Source organism: Paroedura picta, chromosome 18, assembly GCF_049243985.1.
Source record: "Paroedura picta isolate Pp20150507F chromosome 18, Ppicta_v3.0, whole genome shotgun sequence".
NCBI classification, from domain to species: Eukaryota; Metazoa; Chordata; class Lepidosauria; order Squamata; family Gekkonidae; genus Paroedura; species Paroedura picta.
In genome coordinates this window covers 18,666,003-18,684,191 of record NC_135386.1, presented here as the reverse complement: position 1 = coordinate 18,684,191, position 18,189 = coordinate 18,666,003, and the positions used below count along the sequence as shown (strand labels likewise).

Below are 18,189 nucleotides of genomic sequence, written 5' to 3'. Positions count from 1 at the left end.
ACACGGCGACCCACTTGAATCTACTTCAAGGAAAGGTGGCGTATAAATATTTTAATGAATAAATACACCCATTCCTTCCCCACCCATCCTGGGCAGCTTTTCTCCAAATGAGCTTCCCCCCAACACCCTCCCCTTCTGCCCACCCGCCTTTGAAAGCTGCTCATTCCTGGAGCTGGCAGCAGCTTCCCCCTTTCCAGCCCTCTCTCTGCAGAGGAGTCAAGGGATGAGGATTGTGCAGAAGGGATGTGCTCACCGTCCCCACCTCGCATAAATATTTGTGAAATGCCGCAGCCCGTAAATTAGCCAGCCGCAAACTGCCCTGTTGTCATTCCAAGAGTCCACCGTGGAGAGGGCCCCGGAGACCACCTGGGGCGGCCCGCCTGGCCTTGCTGGCTGTGTAAACACAGACCCAGCTCTCCAGCCAGCATCGATTCCCTCCACGGCAGGAACGGTTTGCCCTCTTAGAGGACGCTTTGCGGTGGAAATGAGCACCTCCCTATGGGCAGCGAGCAGAAAAGGCCGTGGACGGGTTTCCTTTCGACTGGGGCTCCTGACGAAACCACACTCTGACACCGTCCGCTGGGGAGCCCCCTGCAAACAACCTGACCTGCTGTGGAGTCTTAAGCCCACCCTGCAAGGTAGGACAGTGGGGCCTGTTTGTTCCCATTGAGAACTGAGGCTGGGGGAGAGCCACTTGGGCAAGAGGCTGGAGGGCCCCTGTTGGGAGCCCTCCACAAATGAACCCCCCCCTTGCTTGGGAGAGGAGAGGAGAGTCGGCCCCGCGATTGAATTAGCCCAACGCTGCTCAGAGGAAGGAAGGATGTGCCGATCCGTTTCATTCCAGTAAATCTGTAATTTACATTTAATTCTGAGTAACCTTTCCAGGGTTGCTGAGGTGTGAAAGAATTTAATGACACAATGCTACATTTTTGAAGACGGCATTCATATTCATTAGGCTGGTGCATCGGCCGGCCGGCCGGCCAGGAGCCACACGGTGCCGTCCCCTTGCTCTCTCTCTCCTTCTCCCCGGATTGTGAAGGGCCTCGTGGACAGGAGGGGAGGAACCTCCAAGTGCCTGCCGGCTAGGTGGCCAGGGTGGAGTCTGGCTCGATTCCCCTGCCTCAGACAGACTCCCATGGCCCCCAGATGGATCTCCCCAAAGAAGGGGGCCGTCCGGGCCTCCCGGAAGCTCCTCCCCAGCCCCCAGTCCGGTGGCCGGACCCTGGCTCCCTTCTTCTGCTACGGACAGACTCCCACACCTTTGAACCCTAAGCCGGACTCGGGTTCTTTCTCTCTCCTCCACAGGTCATGTTCATTAATGGATTTATTTTTATTCCTTTGTTTAAAATAAAATAGGTATGACGCATGGATGCCTTATGCGGTTTCTCTTTCACCATTTCCCTGAATGGGGGACCCAGAGAGAGGTCCTTCTTGGCAGTATTTTATCCCATTGATCTTTTGACTCTGTAATCTGCCTCGACCCTCAAGGAGAGAAGCAGACGATGAAATAAAATTGAGAAGTCGTTCTTGTTGGCGTAGGCAATGTCTGGTGTGCAAAGTTAAGAGGAAGAAGAAGAGGACCCTGAAGGGGGCAGCAAGAGGGCTGTTAGACGGGTCAGAGAGTTCAGGACCTTTCTGTCTTCTAAGTGTGCCTTTTGTCTGTCCCTAGACTGATCCTCTCTGGGCAATTTCCTCTTCCTTCCCAGGAGCTTCCCCGCACTCTCTCCCCTTGAGATAGCGATGTAGGCAGCACCTGTCCTCTCTCCCCCTCTGCACCGTCACAAATGTTCTTCTACGAATAAACTTTTTCCTCCTTTAGCCAAAAATATAGCGTGTGCCTATCAATGACTTATCCGCCCCGCTGACAGTTCTGCGGTGTCTCCAGACCCTTCCTGGTTCTGCCGGAAACCTTCTGCTTCCATGGCGTTGCATTCTGCCCGCACAGCGCCTTGCCCCCAGCACACTTGCAGGTTTCCATCTTTGCCGTTCCTCCCCCAGGCATCCTGACAGATGAAACGAATGCATTTAAATCTGCCAAATGTCTCTGTGCTCAGTATAGCATCCCTCCATGTCCTTGTTGCTACAATACGAGTGAAGCAGCCCCAAATCCCTTGTCGTACGTCGCCAGCTGAGATGAACGCCACTTTGGGGCGATGGTGCGTTTGAAGCTGCTTGTGCCTCCCGACAGGAGCGGCGCGCCGATCTGGAGCAGGAAGCAACTGGCTGGTGAATATTTTTTTGCAAAATGGTGCTAAATATTTCAGGGGGTGACGATGTGTTTGGGAACATCGCATTCTTCAGCTGTGAAAATTTTGCCTGGGAGGCCAAGAACAAATGTTCCCAAATCAGGTGTCAGAGAGGATGAAATTGGCTTCAAAATCACATCGAGAACTTCTCTGCGTTCTGTTTGAAATGTGCTGAACACAGACTGGGAAACAGGATGTTTTTTTTTCTTCCTTGCTTAAATCCAAAATTCTAGTTTGCATTTAGAAAATGGAAGCGGCGAAGCAGCAGGGAAGAGGCCGAAAAGGTTTACGTTCCCTTGGCCTAATCCAACAGGGCCTGGCCTTGGTTCACCTGTGAGAACGCCAGGGGGGGAGGAGCCCCCAACCTCGGTATCTGGTGCTGTGGGCAATCGGCCCTTCCTGCTGGCCAAGGAACCTCCTAAAATTCTCCTGCACGCCTCTGAGTCATGCCTGGCCCTCTTCCCCTGATGGAGTGGCCCTTGGCTTGCCCCCAAATGCTGGTGGTATCTTTGAACACCTTTGAAGGGAAGGCATGGGTCAGGAGTGCGGCAGTGGCTCAGCGAAACAGGGAGACCACCGTGGCTGCCTCACCCTGCTGCTGCTCGCTCCTTCCGGGGCTCTCTGGCTTGCTGATTCACCCACGTCGTTTCTGGGAAACGGACCTTGCAGGGATAGTTTTGACATGGCACCAAAGCCTGGGCAAGATGGCTCATCAGGACAAAGTCTGAGTCCAGGGGCACCTGGTTTTATGTGACCCGCCTCGAGCCTCCAGGGGAGGCGGGATATAAATTAAAGGGTGATAATATTAATAATAATAATAAAGACCAACTAAGTTTTACACCAGGGATAAGCTTCCGTGTGCAAATTAAAGTTGCCCCTGGACTCAGACTTTGTTCCTCTGGTTCAGACCCCCCTCCCTGAATCTTTGTGGATCATTTGTGGGACCACAAGCATAACTCACGCCTTCCCGAAAACACTTTTCTTGACAAAGATTTAGCGGTTTTTTCAGCTCCGATCCTGCGCTATAATCAACGCTCTGTCCTTCAACCAGTCGGCGGGTTAAACGTGACCGCAATTCTCTTGGGGCTCTGGATTACCGTCTCTTTCATCAGAGCTGCCTGCTGTACCACGCGTCTCTTGGGGTAAGGTGGGCCTGGTACTTCCAGGACCCTGGGTTACCTTCCTAGTTGGATCAGCTCCCTTGCTGCACAAACCCAAGGTAATTGCATAATGTTTACAGGGAATCTCGCAGAGAGTGTGAAGTAACCTCATGCACAGTTGTGGGGGAGAAAAATGGAAAAACATTTTGTATCCCTTGTGACATTTTCCCCTCTGGTTCAAAACCGGACCGCCCTCCTTCCTTCTCTTGAAGCATGTTGTTGACATTGCAAAACAAGGCGAAAATAGAAGGCTTGCTTTACTGGGAAGCCATCCCTCCTAAGCAGACACGTTCAATTTAGAAACTAGCGTTTAGAAAGATTCCCGCAAAGGGGTGTAATTTTTACCAGAAACGACAGCAAAGTCAAAGATCAAATCACCGCCTCTCAACCCTTAAATAAAGTGGCCAGATGAGAAATAGAAACAGTCACGGGGCTTCCCTGCCCGACTTCTAAAATAATCTTGGCCATATTGGCTGCTGATGCTGCAAACGCATTTCTGGCCTTGGACACTCCCGCCTGTTGTTCAGCCGCTGATGCCTTGAACTGCAGATGTGCAAAACCCTTAAAAGAAGAACAGAAACCAACCCCTCAAATTCCGGCAAAAGCCAGAAGCAGCAGCAGCAGCAGCAGTTCTTTTAAGGGTTTTTAAGGCAGGTCTTTTCCTTAAGGCAGGTCTTCGAGGGGCCTTCCTTGGAGGCTTTCACCTTCTTTGCAGGAGGGACACAGAAGAGCCTCCCCCGCCCGCCCTCTTCGCCACCTGTTGACTCAGCTTGGGACGTGCTGAGGTTTGATAGAGTGTTCCTTCCTGCCCACAGCAACCACACCACCTTTTGCTCGACAAAGGCGCAGGCGAAGACAGAAGCCAGGATGGGTCTCTCTCACGCTCAGCAGCTCCTGACCACACCAGAAATGGCCTCGTGATGTCTGCCAGGCTTCCACGGCCGGCTCCCTGGCGGTCTGGCCAACAGTCAGCCCCCCCCCTGCACCGGGCTGGGGGCTGCCTGGCCCAAAGCAGAGAAGGGGCAGAATCCGGGAGGGGGGCAGGCTGTGGTCTCCTCTGGTGGCTTCCAAAGAACCCTCATGAGGCAGACCCACCCCACGCCCCCATAACCCTCTCCCGGCCTCACCTGGCCTCAGAAGGTAGGCAAGGGGGGTCAGGAGCTCTCCTGGAACCCCAAGGGGTCTACAAGGGCAGCCTCCCCCCTCTTGGCCCCTCTCTGAAGTCTCCAGCAGCTTTCCAGCCCAGAGAGGGCAACGCTGGGAAAAGGGGGGGGGAGTGGAGAAAGCGAGGGTTGCGGGTGGGCCTCCGGGGTGCAGGTGCTCCCCCCTTCTCTGCTTGGTCCCTCTTGGGGGTTGGGGGTTGGGTTGCCAAGCAAGAACCTTGCCAATGCAGGCCCTCCGTGGGCCACTCTGCCAGGCAAGAGCTCTTTACAGCAGGGGTGGCCAACCTCCAGGGGGAGCCTGGAGAACTCCCAGAATCTCAGGTCACCCCCTCCAGGTGGCAGCCGCCCATTCCCCAGGAGAAAGTGGCTGCTGGGGAGGGCAGCGGGATGCCCTGCGGAGGTCCCTCCACCCCCCCCCCCACACAAATGTGCAGGAATCCCCCAGGGCAGAGCTGCCCCCATGATTTTCAGCCAAGGTCACGACGCCCTCCAAGGAGGCCACTGCTGTGAGAAAGGAGGAAGCGAAAGCAGAGGGGCTCTCGGCACGGAGACACAGGAAGCAGCCGGCCGATGGGGGTTGTGTGTCTCCCCCCTGTGGTCTGCCTGCGGGTGTCTCTCCCCCGGGGCCGCCTGGCCTTGGCATCACCCGCCAGCAGCTCCTTTGGGTTCCTGCATGACTTCTGCATCTCGCATCCCTCTGAGCGCCGAGGCTGGCTCCAGGGGAGAAGCAGGAGCCGTAGGCCTCTTGGGCAAGGGCTACGGGGCTTCCTCTGCCGGGATGCTCCCCAGGCCTCTTCTGGGGCCAATGCGAAGCCCTCCCTGATGCACCTCGGCCCCTGTCTCTGCCAGGGCACGGCTAATGTGGGCATCTTTTCAAAGGAGCTTGTTTTAGATCTTCTATGGTTTAAAAGTGTGCTTATGTAATGCAGCCACCCTGGCGAGGGGCTTCTGGCGAAGAGCAGAGGTGGTTGTCCCTGGTGGTCTCCCTTCCGAGTTCTGACCCTGCTTAGCTTGAGGGATCGGAGGGAATCGGCCTTCCCGCCCCAGGGAGTGTTTTTCTCAGGCGCCTGTTCAAAGGAGGCCCCCACCCCCCCATTCTGCCCCAGGGTCTTTCCTCGGAGCTGGGGGCCTTTTGAGCTGCTGGGCTGAACCTGAGGTCAGGCTGCTGGTCCGCAAGGGGAAGTTGCTCTGCCCGACTTCCTCCTCCTGCTTTCCCCAAACAGGAAGGCTCATTTGTGGTCTGTCGTCTGCTCAGCTCCCCCCATCGCTTCCCTCTGTCACGCTTGTGGGCAGAGGAGGTGTGGGGTGGCCTACGGCGGTGGGGGGAGGGAGCACGACTGCTGTTGCTGCCCTTCCCGAGCCAGACGGGGCAAGACCCCCTGGAAGAGACCCCCGTTCCCAGCCAACCAGGGAAATAACTCCAGCGGCCCAGTTTGCCACATCTGGCCCAGCCCAAGAGCACCTGTGCCTTTCCAAGGCCCTTATCATGGCCAGGGCCTCCTTCGTGTGTGTGGACTCAGGGTCCGCAGCCCCTGCTGTTGTGCGGGGGGCGCCCACTGGCAGCCAAGCGTGCGTGGAAACAGCCACTAATGGTGAGGCGATGTGGAGGGCGATTACGGGTTTAGCTGCCTCTCCAGGGCTTATCTGTGCGCTGCAGTCCGTTGTCAGCAACGCCCCGATGAGATCATGCGCCTTTCCCCACAGTGCTGTGAGATGCAACAGAGGGCCCCATTGTTTACCAGGAACGCTTTTGTCACTGGTTCAACGCCAGCCGTCCGGAGGCCGCAAATGATGCTCTCGGGTTTGCATGGGCGGGTGGCTGCGGGGCGATGCCCGTGACGATTATCACTAGCTAGGAAAATGACCCAGGTGCTCTGGTCTCTGTAGGCGGTGCTAGACAAGCCACGCCCTCCCGGGCTCCTGTCTGGGCCCATGGAGGGCAGAACTGGGCCTGTAGGAAGGATCCTTCCCAAGGAGGCAGCCTCAGCGGTTCCAGACAGGTTTGGAGTCGCCTCTGAACTTTCCGCGCTCCACGTGGTTATGCTCCTCCTGCCCTGCCCTGCCCTGCGCACGCTGTGAGCTCACACCACTGGGCTGCTGAAACCAGTCCTCCTCCTTTTGGGTGGTTAACCCCAAATATATGCTGGGAACTGCCCTTGTGCAAGGCGGCCGAGGAGTCACCTCCAACCCAGCAGGGTGTGCGTGCCCAGGGGGGAGGGAGTGGCCCGCTTACATACCAGGGGGATTTAAGGCACTCGGCTTCTGTTCTTAGCCTGCCCGGTGTTGTGGTTGAGAGTGCCGGCCTCTAATATGGAGAACTGGGCTGGATTCCTCCTCCCCCTCCTTGCCCTCCACATGCAGCCAGCTGGGTGACCTTGGGCTAGTCCCCGTTCTCTCAGAGCTCTCTCAGCCCCACCTGCTTTACAGGGTGTCTGTGGTGGGGAGAGGAAGGGAAGGTGGTTGGAAGCCTCTTTGCATAGTGAATAATGGGGTACAGAAACCCAGATCTTCTTCTTTTTCTTGTAAAGTCTCCCGGATTTTTGCAATGCAGATGGACCCCAGTCAGAGATCTCTCTGCCCCCCCCCACCCACCCAGCCCAGCTTCAGGTCCTGGGATAGGGTGCGTCTGTGTGGAGGAGGGGGACCCATCTCCTGCGCCTGGTACAAGATTGAATGTTAAAGGTGAGCTGCTGGAACGGGGCTTCCCCAGCGTGGCACGCAGGGGCACCAGGTAGGGTTGGGAAATAACGCGAGATATGGGGGGGGGCAGAGTCTGGGAAGGGCTTGAAAAGGTCAGGGGCCTCATGCTAGAAGAAAAGTCATTAGAAAGAAGTCCCCTCCCCCTGTCCACATTTGTGCACTGATGCATCAGGTCAAATAGGGTTTTGAAAAAGGGCTGCCCCCCCCCCAAATTGTGACATCTCTGTGACCCTCGGGGGAAGTGGGAGGCATGTGGGGAGAAAGAGGCACAATCCTTCACCCCAATCCTGACCCCCTCTCTGAAGGACTCCGGCATCAGGCTGGTCCCTTCTCCTCCCCCCTCCCCAACCACCTTCGATCAATACTTGTAAGAACCTGGAATTGGCTCCCCATCGATCTGAGGTCAGCACCTCCTGCTCCCCCCCCCCAGGTCAGGGTGTCCGTGCCGCCTGTCTCCTCCCCGCCTTTCCATCACCCTATTATGGGCAGATAGGAAAGAAATGGCCCCATCAATCAGGCGGGGGGGGGGGGAGAGGGGATCAGGCTGCGGCCAAGAAGCGCCTGGCCAGGGATCCACTTAGAGGGGGAGCTCAGATATTTGATTCGGAAGCCGCCTGAGTCAACCTGGCTTTCTGGACCTCTGCAGACAGACAAGGAGACAAGGAAACCCACCTGCCCCAATTCTCCCCATGGGTTTTGCTTTCTCCCACGTCCCCCAAACGGCCATTGGTGGCTTTCCCGTGGCTCCTTAGTGGTGCAGGTCAGGCACTCTGTGCGCGCTCTGGAAGACTGTTCTTAGTTTTCTTACTTGGTCTGCTCCAATAGGGAGCTCTGAGCCAGGGCTGCATCCTTGTGGGGGTCGTGTTGGGCAGCCCTGGCTGGCCTCTCCTGGGCCCTTCAGCCTTGGACTGCAGCCTTCTCCTCACGAGAAACCCTTCTGTCGGGGAGCGGTGGTGGTGTGGCCGCCTGGGCCAACCCTTTGGGAGTCCGTGGCTTTTGTGGCAAAGCCTCGATTTGGTTGTGGGATTCTAATTAGTGCCTTCCATCCCATAATTATAGGCTATTTGAATTTTGGCCTTTCCTTGCCAGGAGCCCAGCTGGGTCTGTGCTCAGAAGCCGAGGGGAGGGGGGAGGGAGGGGCTGCACTGGTGCTCCTTGAAGGCAGCTGTCCCGTCCCCAAGACCTAGAACTGGGGGCCACGCAGGGTCGTGTTTCGGATGACCCGTGTGCATTTCTCTGAGCAGTTCTGTTAATGCAGAGCCAGCATGGAGCACCGGTTCCAGACTCAGCCAATGGTCTGGGAGACCCAGACAGCTTGTCCTACCTCACAGAGTTGTTGTGACAAGGAAAGGGAGGAGAAGGATGTGAGCTGCTCCAGGTCCCCACTGAGGAAGAAAAGGCATCAGTGGGGCAAACCGGTAAGTGAAGGAAATAATTATCAAGATGATGCCACCACCCAGACCCACTTTGTAGCCCACCTAAAAACCTTATGGTCTCTATTGGACGCGAATCTGATTGTTCCCCCATATACCCACAAAGAGGGGCACCCCTTCCCCCAGTCAAGAGTACACCATCCTTTTATGCCAATAAAGGTTGTGGTTGTTGTTGTTGTTTACATCATCCTTACATTTACTCTAAAAATAATATTATGAAGTTACTGCTTTTTGGCCCCACATCTGAGTTCTAGCAAACAGCTCAAGAGCTGGGGTGTGTTTTATACCCCACTTTTCATTACCCAAAGAAGTCCCAGAGTGGCTTACAAACACCCTTCCATTCCCTCAACAGCCACCCTGTGAGGTCGGTGGGCCCGAGAGAGCTCTGAGAGAGCTGCTCCACAACAACAGCTCAAACAGAACTGGTTGCATGTGGAAGAGGTGTGTGGAATCAAACCCAGGGTAAATCTGTGGACTGGCAGATGGGAGCCTTCGGGCCTCTCCTTCCGGCCTCGTAAACACCGTCTCTGCTTTCCTGCTAGCCCTCGCCCGCCCGCCTGCCTGCCTGCCTGCCTGCCTGCCACGGCCTGGACGCTGCTAAAGACCATATTGATCGGGTTGGCTGGGCTCCTTGAAATGCTTCAGACTAACTAGGCACCCGAGAGCAGCTCTGCTGCGGTGGGCGGCTCAAGGAATATTAGGAGAAAACGGAAAGATAATTATGACCTCAATTACAGGATGTGCATTTCACTGGGCGGGGGGGGGGGGGGCTTTTGCTGGAGACGGAAGCACTTAAGCCTTAATGGTCAGGGAGGGGGGGGAGCATGCGGGGGGGGGGGGTGGGGGCTGCGCCCCAATCCATTTGATCACAAAGTGCACCTTCCTGGCCTTTCTTTAGCAGGTGGAGGGAACTCTTGCGCGGATTCGGGGAGTGATGAATGCTGTGGGGGGGGGGGGGAGAACCAGGAAGCTGAACGGATTGGATGGGCAAAAGGCGCAGGCCACCCGAATGCCCTTTACTAGCCACCCGGGGTCTGTGTGTGTGTGTGTGTGCATGCAAGGCACCGTTGGCTCCTTCCCCGTGTCTACAGTTCCACTCCCAAACGGTGGAGGAGGAAGAGTGCATTTCGCACACAGGGCACAGAACTCTGGAGCGCAGGGCCCTGAAAAAGGGCATCATTGCAGACTTTGGATGAGAGCGGTCCGGATCCAGTTCCCTGGGGTAGAACAGGCCCTCGTGGAGGTCACGGGAGGGGCCGGGGAGGCCAGGAGAGATGTGCTCGTTCCAGGCGCCTGAGCACCTCCTCCTCCTTGTTTCTGAGCGGCATTCCTGTCCACCCCGGGAATCCGACTGAGCATTTCTCCCCACTTCCTGAGAGAATCGGCTTTCCCAATTCCAGGGAGCTCTCCTCGAGATCAAGGATCCCCGCAGTTGATGGCCATGGCCACCCCAGGTTTCCAGGACCTCACGGTGAGAGCAGCTGTCCCTCAGCCCTTGGGCCACCTTCTGGGAGGAGGTCTCAGCAAGGCCTGTCGGCCTGTTTCAAACTGGGAACATGGCAGGTCTGGGGTCCCCAGCGTGGTATTTTTACAAAGTGGCCGGGCCAGGCCCTTGCCCGGCAGGCCTCGTAGTTAGTCACTGCTGGGCAGGTTCAAAGGACATTGTTTCCATGGCAGCTACTACAAGTTGGTTTCGTTCTCTCTCCTCTTTGCCAGTGCATTTTAAAATCCTCCCCCCTCCCACATGTTTGGCTCAGTCTCCTGTGGCAGCCATTTTGTGGCTGGCTCCGCCTCCAGGGGCAGCCATGTTTTGATGATGCCACTAGCCCGTGCCAGGATCCCAAAGACACCCAAAGGCTCAAAAGGTTTGGGGAGGCTGACGTCCCATCTCTTGGTGTGCCCCCAGAGCTCCTTCTGCAGTCCTTCTGGATCTGCCACGAGCAGGAACTCCACTGGAGGTTTGTTCAGAAGACGGAAGGGCTGGGGGGGGGGGACAGGCAGGGGTGGCAATCCGTCCCTCAGACGGTGGGAGGCGGCCGCAATGCAGATCCACAGGAAGCCCACTGGGCCCCTGGCAGCAGGACCTGGAGGGCCCATCCGGTGGAGAGCCAGGCTTCTTCAGGACCAGGGAGAGCTCCGGCAGAGGCTGCCTGTTGTCGCCAGAGGAGCTCAGCAGTCCTTTAAGGCAGGGGTAGTCAACCCGTGGTCCTCCAGATGTTCATGGACCACAATTCCCATGAGCCCCTGCCAGCAAATACCCCTGCTTTAAGGCAAAATTCTCCTTGCTCAGCCCTGCCCACTGGCTCCTGCGGAGACCTCCCTCCCTCCCTCCCTCCCTCCCTCCCTGCAAGCCTCCCCTTGGGGTGGACCTGCAAGGCACGTGCCTCCCCTTCAAAGAAGAGCTCCCAAGGGGAAGAAGGCAGAAGGCCTTGCTTCCAGCCCTAGCTCCCCTGCTGGATGGAAACAACCCGAGAAGGAAAACAGGTGAGGTCATGGAAGGCAACTGCAGGTCTTTGTCTTTCCCTCAGGAGCCTGCCTCTCCCGGGAGGAAGCATCGTTGCAAGGCAGTTTCCACGGCTCACCCTCAGGTGTTGGTAGGAAGTGGGCCCTTATGGACTGATACGCTTTCTTTATAGGGTGCCTCTCTTGGGGAGACTGGAGGAGGGCCGCCAGGTTGGCTGGTCTTCCAGGTGCCGCTGGACTCAAGCTTTGGCCTGCTGCTTCAGACCCCCCTGGATCTACCTTCATGCGGCCAAGGCATCCGGCACCCCATGCATGAGGGCAGAGTGACCAGGCAGAGCAAGGGCCAGCCTGCGGGAGGACACGTCTCCTGCCTACGGCAAGGTAAGACATGAAAGCTTATGCCTGTCTGCTTCCACCGGGAGCCAGGGGGGCTGAAGGGGGCGACTTTCCCACGGTCGAGGGAGACGAGGCAGGGGGTGGCTGCTGGGTTGTCTGAGGACAGACCCTGCCCTGGTGCGTCAGCATCACCAAGCACACCCCGGGCTGGGTCTCAGGCACTCCCCGAATCGCTGCCAGGGTGGGAGGGACCAGACACCGGCAGGGCACCAAGGAACAGTGGAGCAGAGCAGAGAAGAGCCTGGCTTTGGCAGAAACATGCCAGAAGATTCCTCTGGACAGGCCCTCAACTCCAACTTGGAAACTCCTGGAGACGGGGGGTGAGAGCTGGGTAGGGCCGAGAAGTTTTTTTTTTTTTGGGGGGGGAGGAGTGAAGCAGAGATGTGATCCTGCAGACCCCGGCCTGGGAAGGTGTCCATTGCCCCAGAGAACGGATCCCTGTCCTTGAGAGATTATCGTCATTTCAGGACAACCTGAGTTCCCGTGGTGTGGGGTGGATGGTGGGTGTTGGCTTTGACAGCCAGATTGGTGTTGTGCTTAAGAGGGGTGGCCTCTAATTTGGAGAACTGGCTTTGATTCCCCACCCCTCCACATGCAGCCAGCCACAGCTCTCTCAGAGCTGTTCGTACAGAGCTCTCTCAGCCCCACCTACTTCACAGGCTGTCTGTTGTGGGGAGAGGAAGGGAAGGTGATTGGAAGCTGCTTTGAAACTCCTTTGGGTATTCAAAAGTGGGGTACAACTCTTCTTCATCCCCATGGGGGTGGAGAGGCTGGCCAAATCACTTGCCTGGCCTGCCAAAAACTCTGGGCATCGTCTTCATCCATCTGTGTTAGAGTCTGATCGGCCATTTAGCGATCTCCAGGCGCAATGAACCCCCTCCTTCCTCGCCTGGCCCTCAGTTCCCCCCCCCCCCAATAATAATCATGCAGAAGTGAAGCCAGTGGGCGGCCCTTTGCAGAGTGTAAGCAGGGAAAGTTCACACCACTTGGCGCTGGCCCGCTGCATCTTTTGTCAACACCAATTAATGAATTCTTTCCTCTCTACCCTCTCAGGCCAGGAGTGCAAATTACGTCCTCGCCCGGCCCAGGGCTGTTAGCTGAAAGAAGCTTCCGCATCTGGCTTGCAGCTGGCCTGATTCTGCGGAAGAGGCCAGATCGAGATGACCATCAAGACTCGCCTCTTTTCATGGCGCACAGGAAGTGCCCCTCCCCATGGCCAGACCAGACACGCTGGAGAGACACACAGAGGGCGAGCCCTGCAGGGTAGGCCCTTGGCCCAGGCCCAGCGAACACGGCTCCTTCACACCTTGCGCTTGTGTCTGACGGCTCACGGCGTTTCCTCCGCAGATGCACGGATTAGCACCACCTCCCAGACGAAAATGAATTCCAGACAGGTGTCGGATCCTCCTCATGCCCACGCCAAGAGCTGGTGTTGACATCGGGGCCAGAGCTGACTTGGAGGTGTAGGAAAGAGTTACGCATCGAGTACGCAAACAGCAGGGATCCGGGAACACCCCACGGATTTTGTGAAGCAACACGACAACCCGAGATGTGCTTCTTTAATTAAAGGACGAGCAGAAAGGTTCCACTTTGCCGGCCTGCCCATCAAGATCACGGGAAAACAGAGGCACAGGGCTGGATCCAGACCAAACAGGCCACTCAAATCAATCCCCCCCACCCCCCAGGCACCTGCCCCTCAGCAGCAGCCTGCCCTGGAAATGAGTGGGCTGCAGCAGGAGGTGGGGGGCAGGAAAGCTACTGCTGCCAGTGGACAATCTAGTCTCAGGCCAAGCCCCAGAGCTGGGAGGGGGCTTAAAGGCCACTGGGACCCCACCCTCCCGCTCAATGCAAGAAGCCCAAAGTTAGAAATTCCCAGACTGGGCTGCTTGTTGACCCTGCAACCGCAAAGCCCCCGAAGTGACTCTGGCAGGGCTTTTAGCTCCTTGGCCAGCCCTTCCAAATGTGCTTTCCCATTGGTGTGGCACTGTGGCAACCCTCTTGGCTACACCCGCTCTGAGATCCTGTGAGATTGCCTTGCGAGGGGGGGGCCCTCTAGGCTAGGGTACGGCGGAACCTGCATGACTCCTTCCTCCTGCCGAGGTGGCCGGAGGAAACCCCTTCGGGAACTGGATTTTTCTCTGGAATCGGACTTCTGCCCTGTCATCTTCTCCTGCTGCGCCTTTGCAGCTCGGACTGCCAAATCTGCTTCTTCGAAGGGGAGGGGTGTGTGTGTGTTGGGTTCCAGGGGTTTAAGGGGCCCTGTGCCGAATGAGTCACCCAGAAAGACCGAAAAACCTGCCGTGCAGTTGAGAAGCACCTCAGGGATTGCCTTCCGAGTTACCGCACAATATTTGTTTTTCTGGTCTAAGCTGACAAGATGGCTCTGCAGAGAGGATTGTTCACGAACAGCAAAGGTTGTTTCAAGCAAAAGGCTCAGGGTGGAGCGTACAGAATGCCCCGGGGCCCAATACGCTGGGGGGGGGGAGGAACCCCGTTTAAATGAAAATGGAGTCCTTATTTGAATTAAATGCAGGTTATGGCTACAGGGGGGCATACAAGGGCAATGCCCCCTTGAAATAATTCATGCCCCTCCTTAAATTCCAAGATGTTGTTTATTTTATTTAAAAAATATCCAGCACTTTTTGCTGTGTATCTGCATAGGGAGAAATGTGCTATCAGTTTTCCACAGAAGAAATGGGGGGGGGGGAACTATTAGCCTGGATTAGTTAACCCCTTTCTGACCATATTCCCTCTCTCCTGCTTGATCTCATAACTTTTCTTCCTTGGGCTCTTTTTTTCTTGCCCTTTCCCATCCCTAGTGACAAACGAGAAATTCTGGCCGAAAATTGGTGTGAGATTTATCTTGTTTCCGGGTTACCTCCCCTGTTTGCAGTAGGCAATTTGGGATTCCAGTGTGGGGGGGTGTGGAGTATAAAACTGAATTTCCGCTTCCACTCAGCCTGGCGGTATCTGGTTTTAAGCAAGAGACAGTTGGTGCAGCGGGAATATTAATTTTAATTCCACTCTCAGACCTCTATGCATTTTGCATACTCTTTGTGGGATCTGTAAAATATCCTAGTCTCTCCACAGGTCCCGCTGCATCAGACGACGATATTTTACAGCTCTCCCTGACAAAGTGTGCAATGCAGGGCGTGCAGGAATCTCGGGGTGAATTAATTCCCATTGCACCAACGCTCCCTCGCTTGTGTCGGCCTGGCATCTGGTTTTAATCCTCAACTCCACCCCTGTAAACTTCTTTTTGTGAAACACTGTCTGGCTCTGAGCATGTACAGAATATTTTTACTCACCAGTGAATAATCCACGTCAAGCTTCTATTCTCCCCCCTCCCACCAAAACAGCTAATTAACGGAAGAATTTCAACTCCTGGGCTTCTCTCTAGGGGAAAAATTAGGGCTTCCCTGCAGAAGGCCCAGGGCTGGGTTGCATAATATCCAGGCTGTCTTAAGCTGCAGAAAAAGAAAGCCTCAGGAGGAAGCACCCAAGCCTAGGCCCAGAATAAGCCTTCCTCGGAGTGCCCAGGCGGCAAAGAGGCCCAGCTCTGCCCCCCTGGCCTTTGGGGGCAATTTCTAGGAGGGCAGGAGTGACTCCAAAGTGGGTAGATTCAAAAGGGGCAGCCGTGTTGCTCTGAAGGAGCCCAATAAAACCAGAGTCCAGTCAGGCACCTTTAACAAAGATTTATTCAGGGCGGGAGCTTTCCAGTGCAAGCCCTCTTCCTCAGACTATGAACTCCTTACTCAACAGGGAATGCATAGCAAAAATCAATTCTGTTACACCAGTAGACTGTGTGGGAAGGGGCCACGGAGGCCATCTAGTCTAACCCCCCTGCTCAATGCAGGATCCGCCTCAGGCACCCAGGGGAAGGGTTTGCCCGGCTGCTGCTAGCAGAAGGGACTGGTTGATACTGGCATGTCCTCCCTGCCTCCGTGGGGCTCGGATCCCGGCTTCTTTGGGGCCGTGCAGATCACTGTTGGAGCTTCCAGAGACACCCATCCTCCACTAGAAGTCAAGCCAGCCTGGCAGGATCCACCCCCAGACTGGATCGGATGATCTTATCCTGCCTGCAGAATCTCCAGGTGAGGCCTGGTTCTTTTGATCTCGAACGCTCTGATCTCTCCCTCTATTCCCGAATGCCTTCGTTTATTAGTAAGCATGGGGTGGGGAGGTGGGGAAATATCAGGGGAGCCTCCCTTGATCTTATCGGCCCTCTCCCATCCCATCGTGCCGCCCAGGCTGGAGGTGGGAGGCTGTGCAGGGATGGCGTTGGCTCCTGTCCCTTCCTGGCCTCCCCCTCACGCTGGAAGAGACTTGCAGGGGCCACTCTGGCCTGTGGAGGCGTGGTGGTCTGGGAGCGGGAGAGGGGCTGGGATGAGGCCAAGGCTGGAACCAAAAGCGGCCTCATGGTTTGCCCCTTTGCAATAATGGGGGGGAGGGCAGGAAACCCCACCCCCCACTGCTCATGAAGGAAAACCTCCGTGGTCAATGCTCCCCCCTGCCCTGAAAGGGCCTGAATATTTATTTCTTCACAACATTCCAAAAGCCACGTCCAGAGAAATGGCTTCTTCTCAGAAATCTTCCCAGGCAGGGTCTTCCGCTTCCAGAGGGGACCAACGTGGCTGCATTTAACAGCCCCCCCCCCCGCAGCATGGCTTCTGCACACTGTCCCAGCGGGTCAGAGGAATCTCGGGGCCCTTGGAGGGTCCCAGCGGCCTTCCCTGCGGGGAATTGGGCTGGATCAGCACATCCCGAGACGAGCGACATGGGGGTGCCCGATGGCCCAGCGTGGGCAGGGAGGAACCCTTTCTGTGCAGAGGGCAACTTTACCAAAAAAAAAACGACGCAAGAGGTGTAGAAATGGGTGAACCGGATTGCTCAATCCGTGCGTGTTTCTTCAGGGCCCTGTCCTTTCAAAGAGTCCCCGGAGCCCATTGAACAAACAGGCTGGCTCAGCCCCGAAAAAGGCACGGCCGAGTCATAATTCAGGAGAGTCACGCATAGCGGCCTGTAGCAGCCACCAGTTCTGGGGGTGAAGCTTCACCTGCAAGGCCCACTTGCTTCCTCTGCCCCAGAAGATCTAAGCCCCCTTTCTCCCAGCAGCCCCCACTGCGCCCCTCAGAGACCTGGAGGAGGGAGGGCCGGATCCCTCCAGGCCGCTTCTCCCCTCGGCTAACCCGGAGCCAGGGCGATGGAGGGGTCAGAGCAACGGGGTTGTTGTCTGCACACAGCGGCACATGCCCGGGCGAAGGGTTTGTGGGTCTTCAAGGTAGCCCTGCTGCTGCAGACTCACACGGCCGTCCGCCTGACGCAATTCCCCCAAGGACTGACCGGGGGCGCCCCTGCTTGGCTCTGGGCAGGTCAAGGGGGCTATCCGAGGGGGCGCCCCTCTCGCCCCCTCCCTATTTCGCAGGTCAGCCATCAGGGCTGCCGGGGCGCCTTCCTCCGATGGGGCTTCTGCTTGAGGAGCTGCAGGGAGGCCGGACGGCCCTCCGCCCACCGCGCCCGCCCCGTCTAGGCTCTCCGGCGGCGGCGGATCCCACGTGGGGCCTCCCGGGCGAGGCGGGGTTGGGCTCGGCGGCCAATCGCGGGCCTCTCCGCGGCAGCCAATGGCGTGGCTCCCTCCGCCGGAACGTCGACAGCTCGGTCGCCTCTGCAATGAGAGGTGGGGAAAGGCGGGGGCGTGGCTTGGCAGCTCGGGAACAAAGAGCGGCGGCGGCGACACTCCCTCCCGGCCCCGCCCCCGAGTGCCAAGGCCGGCCAAAGCCCAGGGCGGAATGGGGGGGGGGAGAGGGCGCATTTCTCCTCCCCCCGCCGGCTTCTTGACGCGGTTCCCTTTGATGCCTATCTTCAAAGAGTCATTTTAGGCGAGGGGGAAGCGGCGGGGGCAGAGGCGTCACGTGACGCTTACCTTTACTAGTGTTTAAATGGATACGTTTCATTACTTCCCGCGAAACAAGACGGGGGTGTTTTTTTTCTAAGCGGGGAAAAAGCTTCCCTTTGATGCATGACATCCAATTGATATTTAGCCCCGCTTCGGTCCAGCCCCCGCCCCCCCCCGGCCTTCCCACATGGTCGTGGCAGATTGTTTGAGCTGGAAGGAGACGCCATTCAGAGCTAATTAAGCGGCCCTTCCAAGCAGGATTTGCCAGCGCCAGCCTGAGAAAAGCAACCGATTTGTCAGCGCCGGGCTCCGACGGCCCCGCGTGGCTTTGATGGACAGCTCGGCGGCTGGAGTGGCAGCCGGGAGCCGCCTTGGCCAATAGAGACGAGGAGAAGGCCTCGCTCCACCCCGATTGGCCGAGCAGACCTCTTTCTCCCCGCCTCGACGCTGCTCTCTAGCCTAACCACGCCCCCTGTCTCGCGCGGGCGGCCCCCACGTGTGCCCGGGCCAATGGGGCGAGCCCCTCCTCGTGACGTCAGCCACCGGGAAGCCATTTTGTGCTGGAGAGGCGCTTGCCCGGGAGGGTGCCCGGGGTGCTTCTGTTGGAGACCTGGCCGGGCAAACTGTGCCCGGGCTCCAGAAGGAGACATACATTTAATCATTTACTACATTTATATCCCACTTTTCTCCCCAGAGGAGACCCAAAGCGGCTTACAATAGCCGCCCTCTCTC

The 18,189-nt window shown here is 57.1% G+C and overlaps 2 long non-coding RNA genes across 3 annotated transcripts; both read left to right on the top strand.

The window, feature by feature from the left end:
• Window positions 1-340: 340 nt before the first annotated feature.
• LOC143827857 (uncharacterized) lies at window positions 341-1,526 on the top strand. The gene is made up of 2 exons (XR_013227422.1): window positions 341-638; window positions 1,357-1,526. It is a non-coding gene; the product is annotated as an uncharacterized LOC143827857 (long non-coding RNA).
• A 5,807-nt stretch (window positions 1,527-7,333) lies between these two features.
• Window positions 7,334-14,165, top strand: LOC143827856 (uncharacterized). Of its 2 annotated transcripts, none has more exons than XR_013227420.1 (3): window positions 7,334-8,687; window positions 11,339-11,546; window positions 12,615-14,165. It is a non-coding gene; the product is annotated as an uncharacterized LOC143827856 (long non-coding RNA). The 2 variants fall into 2 exon arrangements; XR_013227421.1 differs by lacking the exon at window positions 7,334-8,687 and adding an exon at window positions 9,768-10,660.
• The last annotated feature ends 4,024 nt before the right edge of the window (window positions 14,166-18,189 follow it).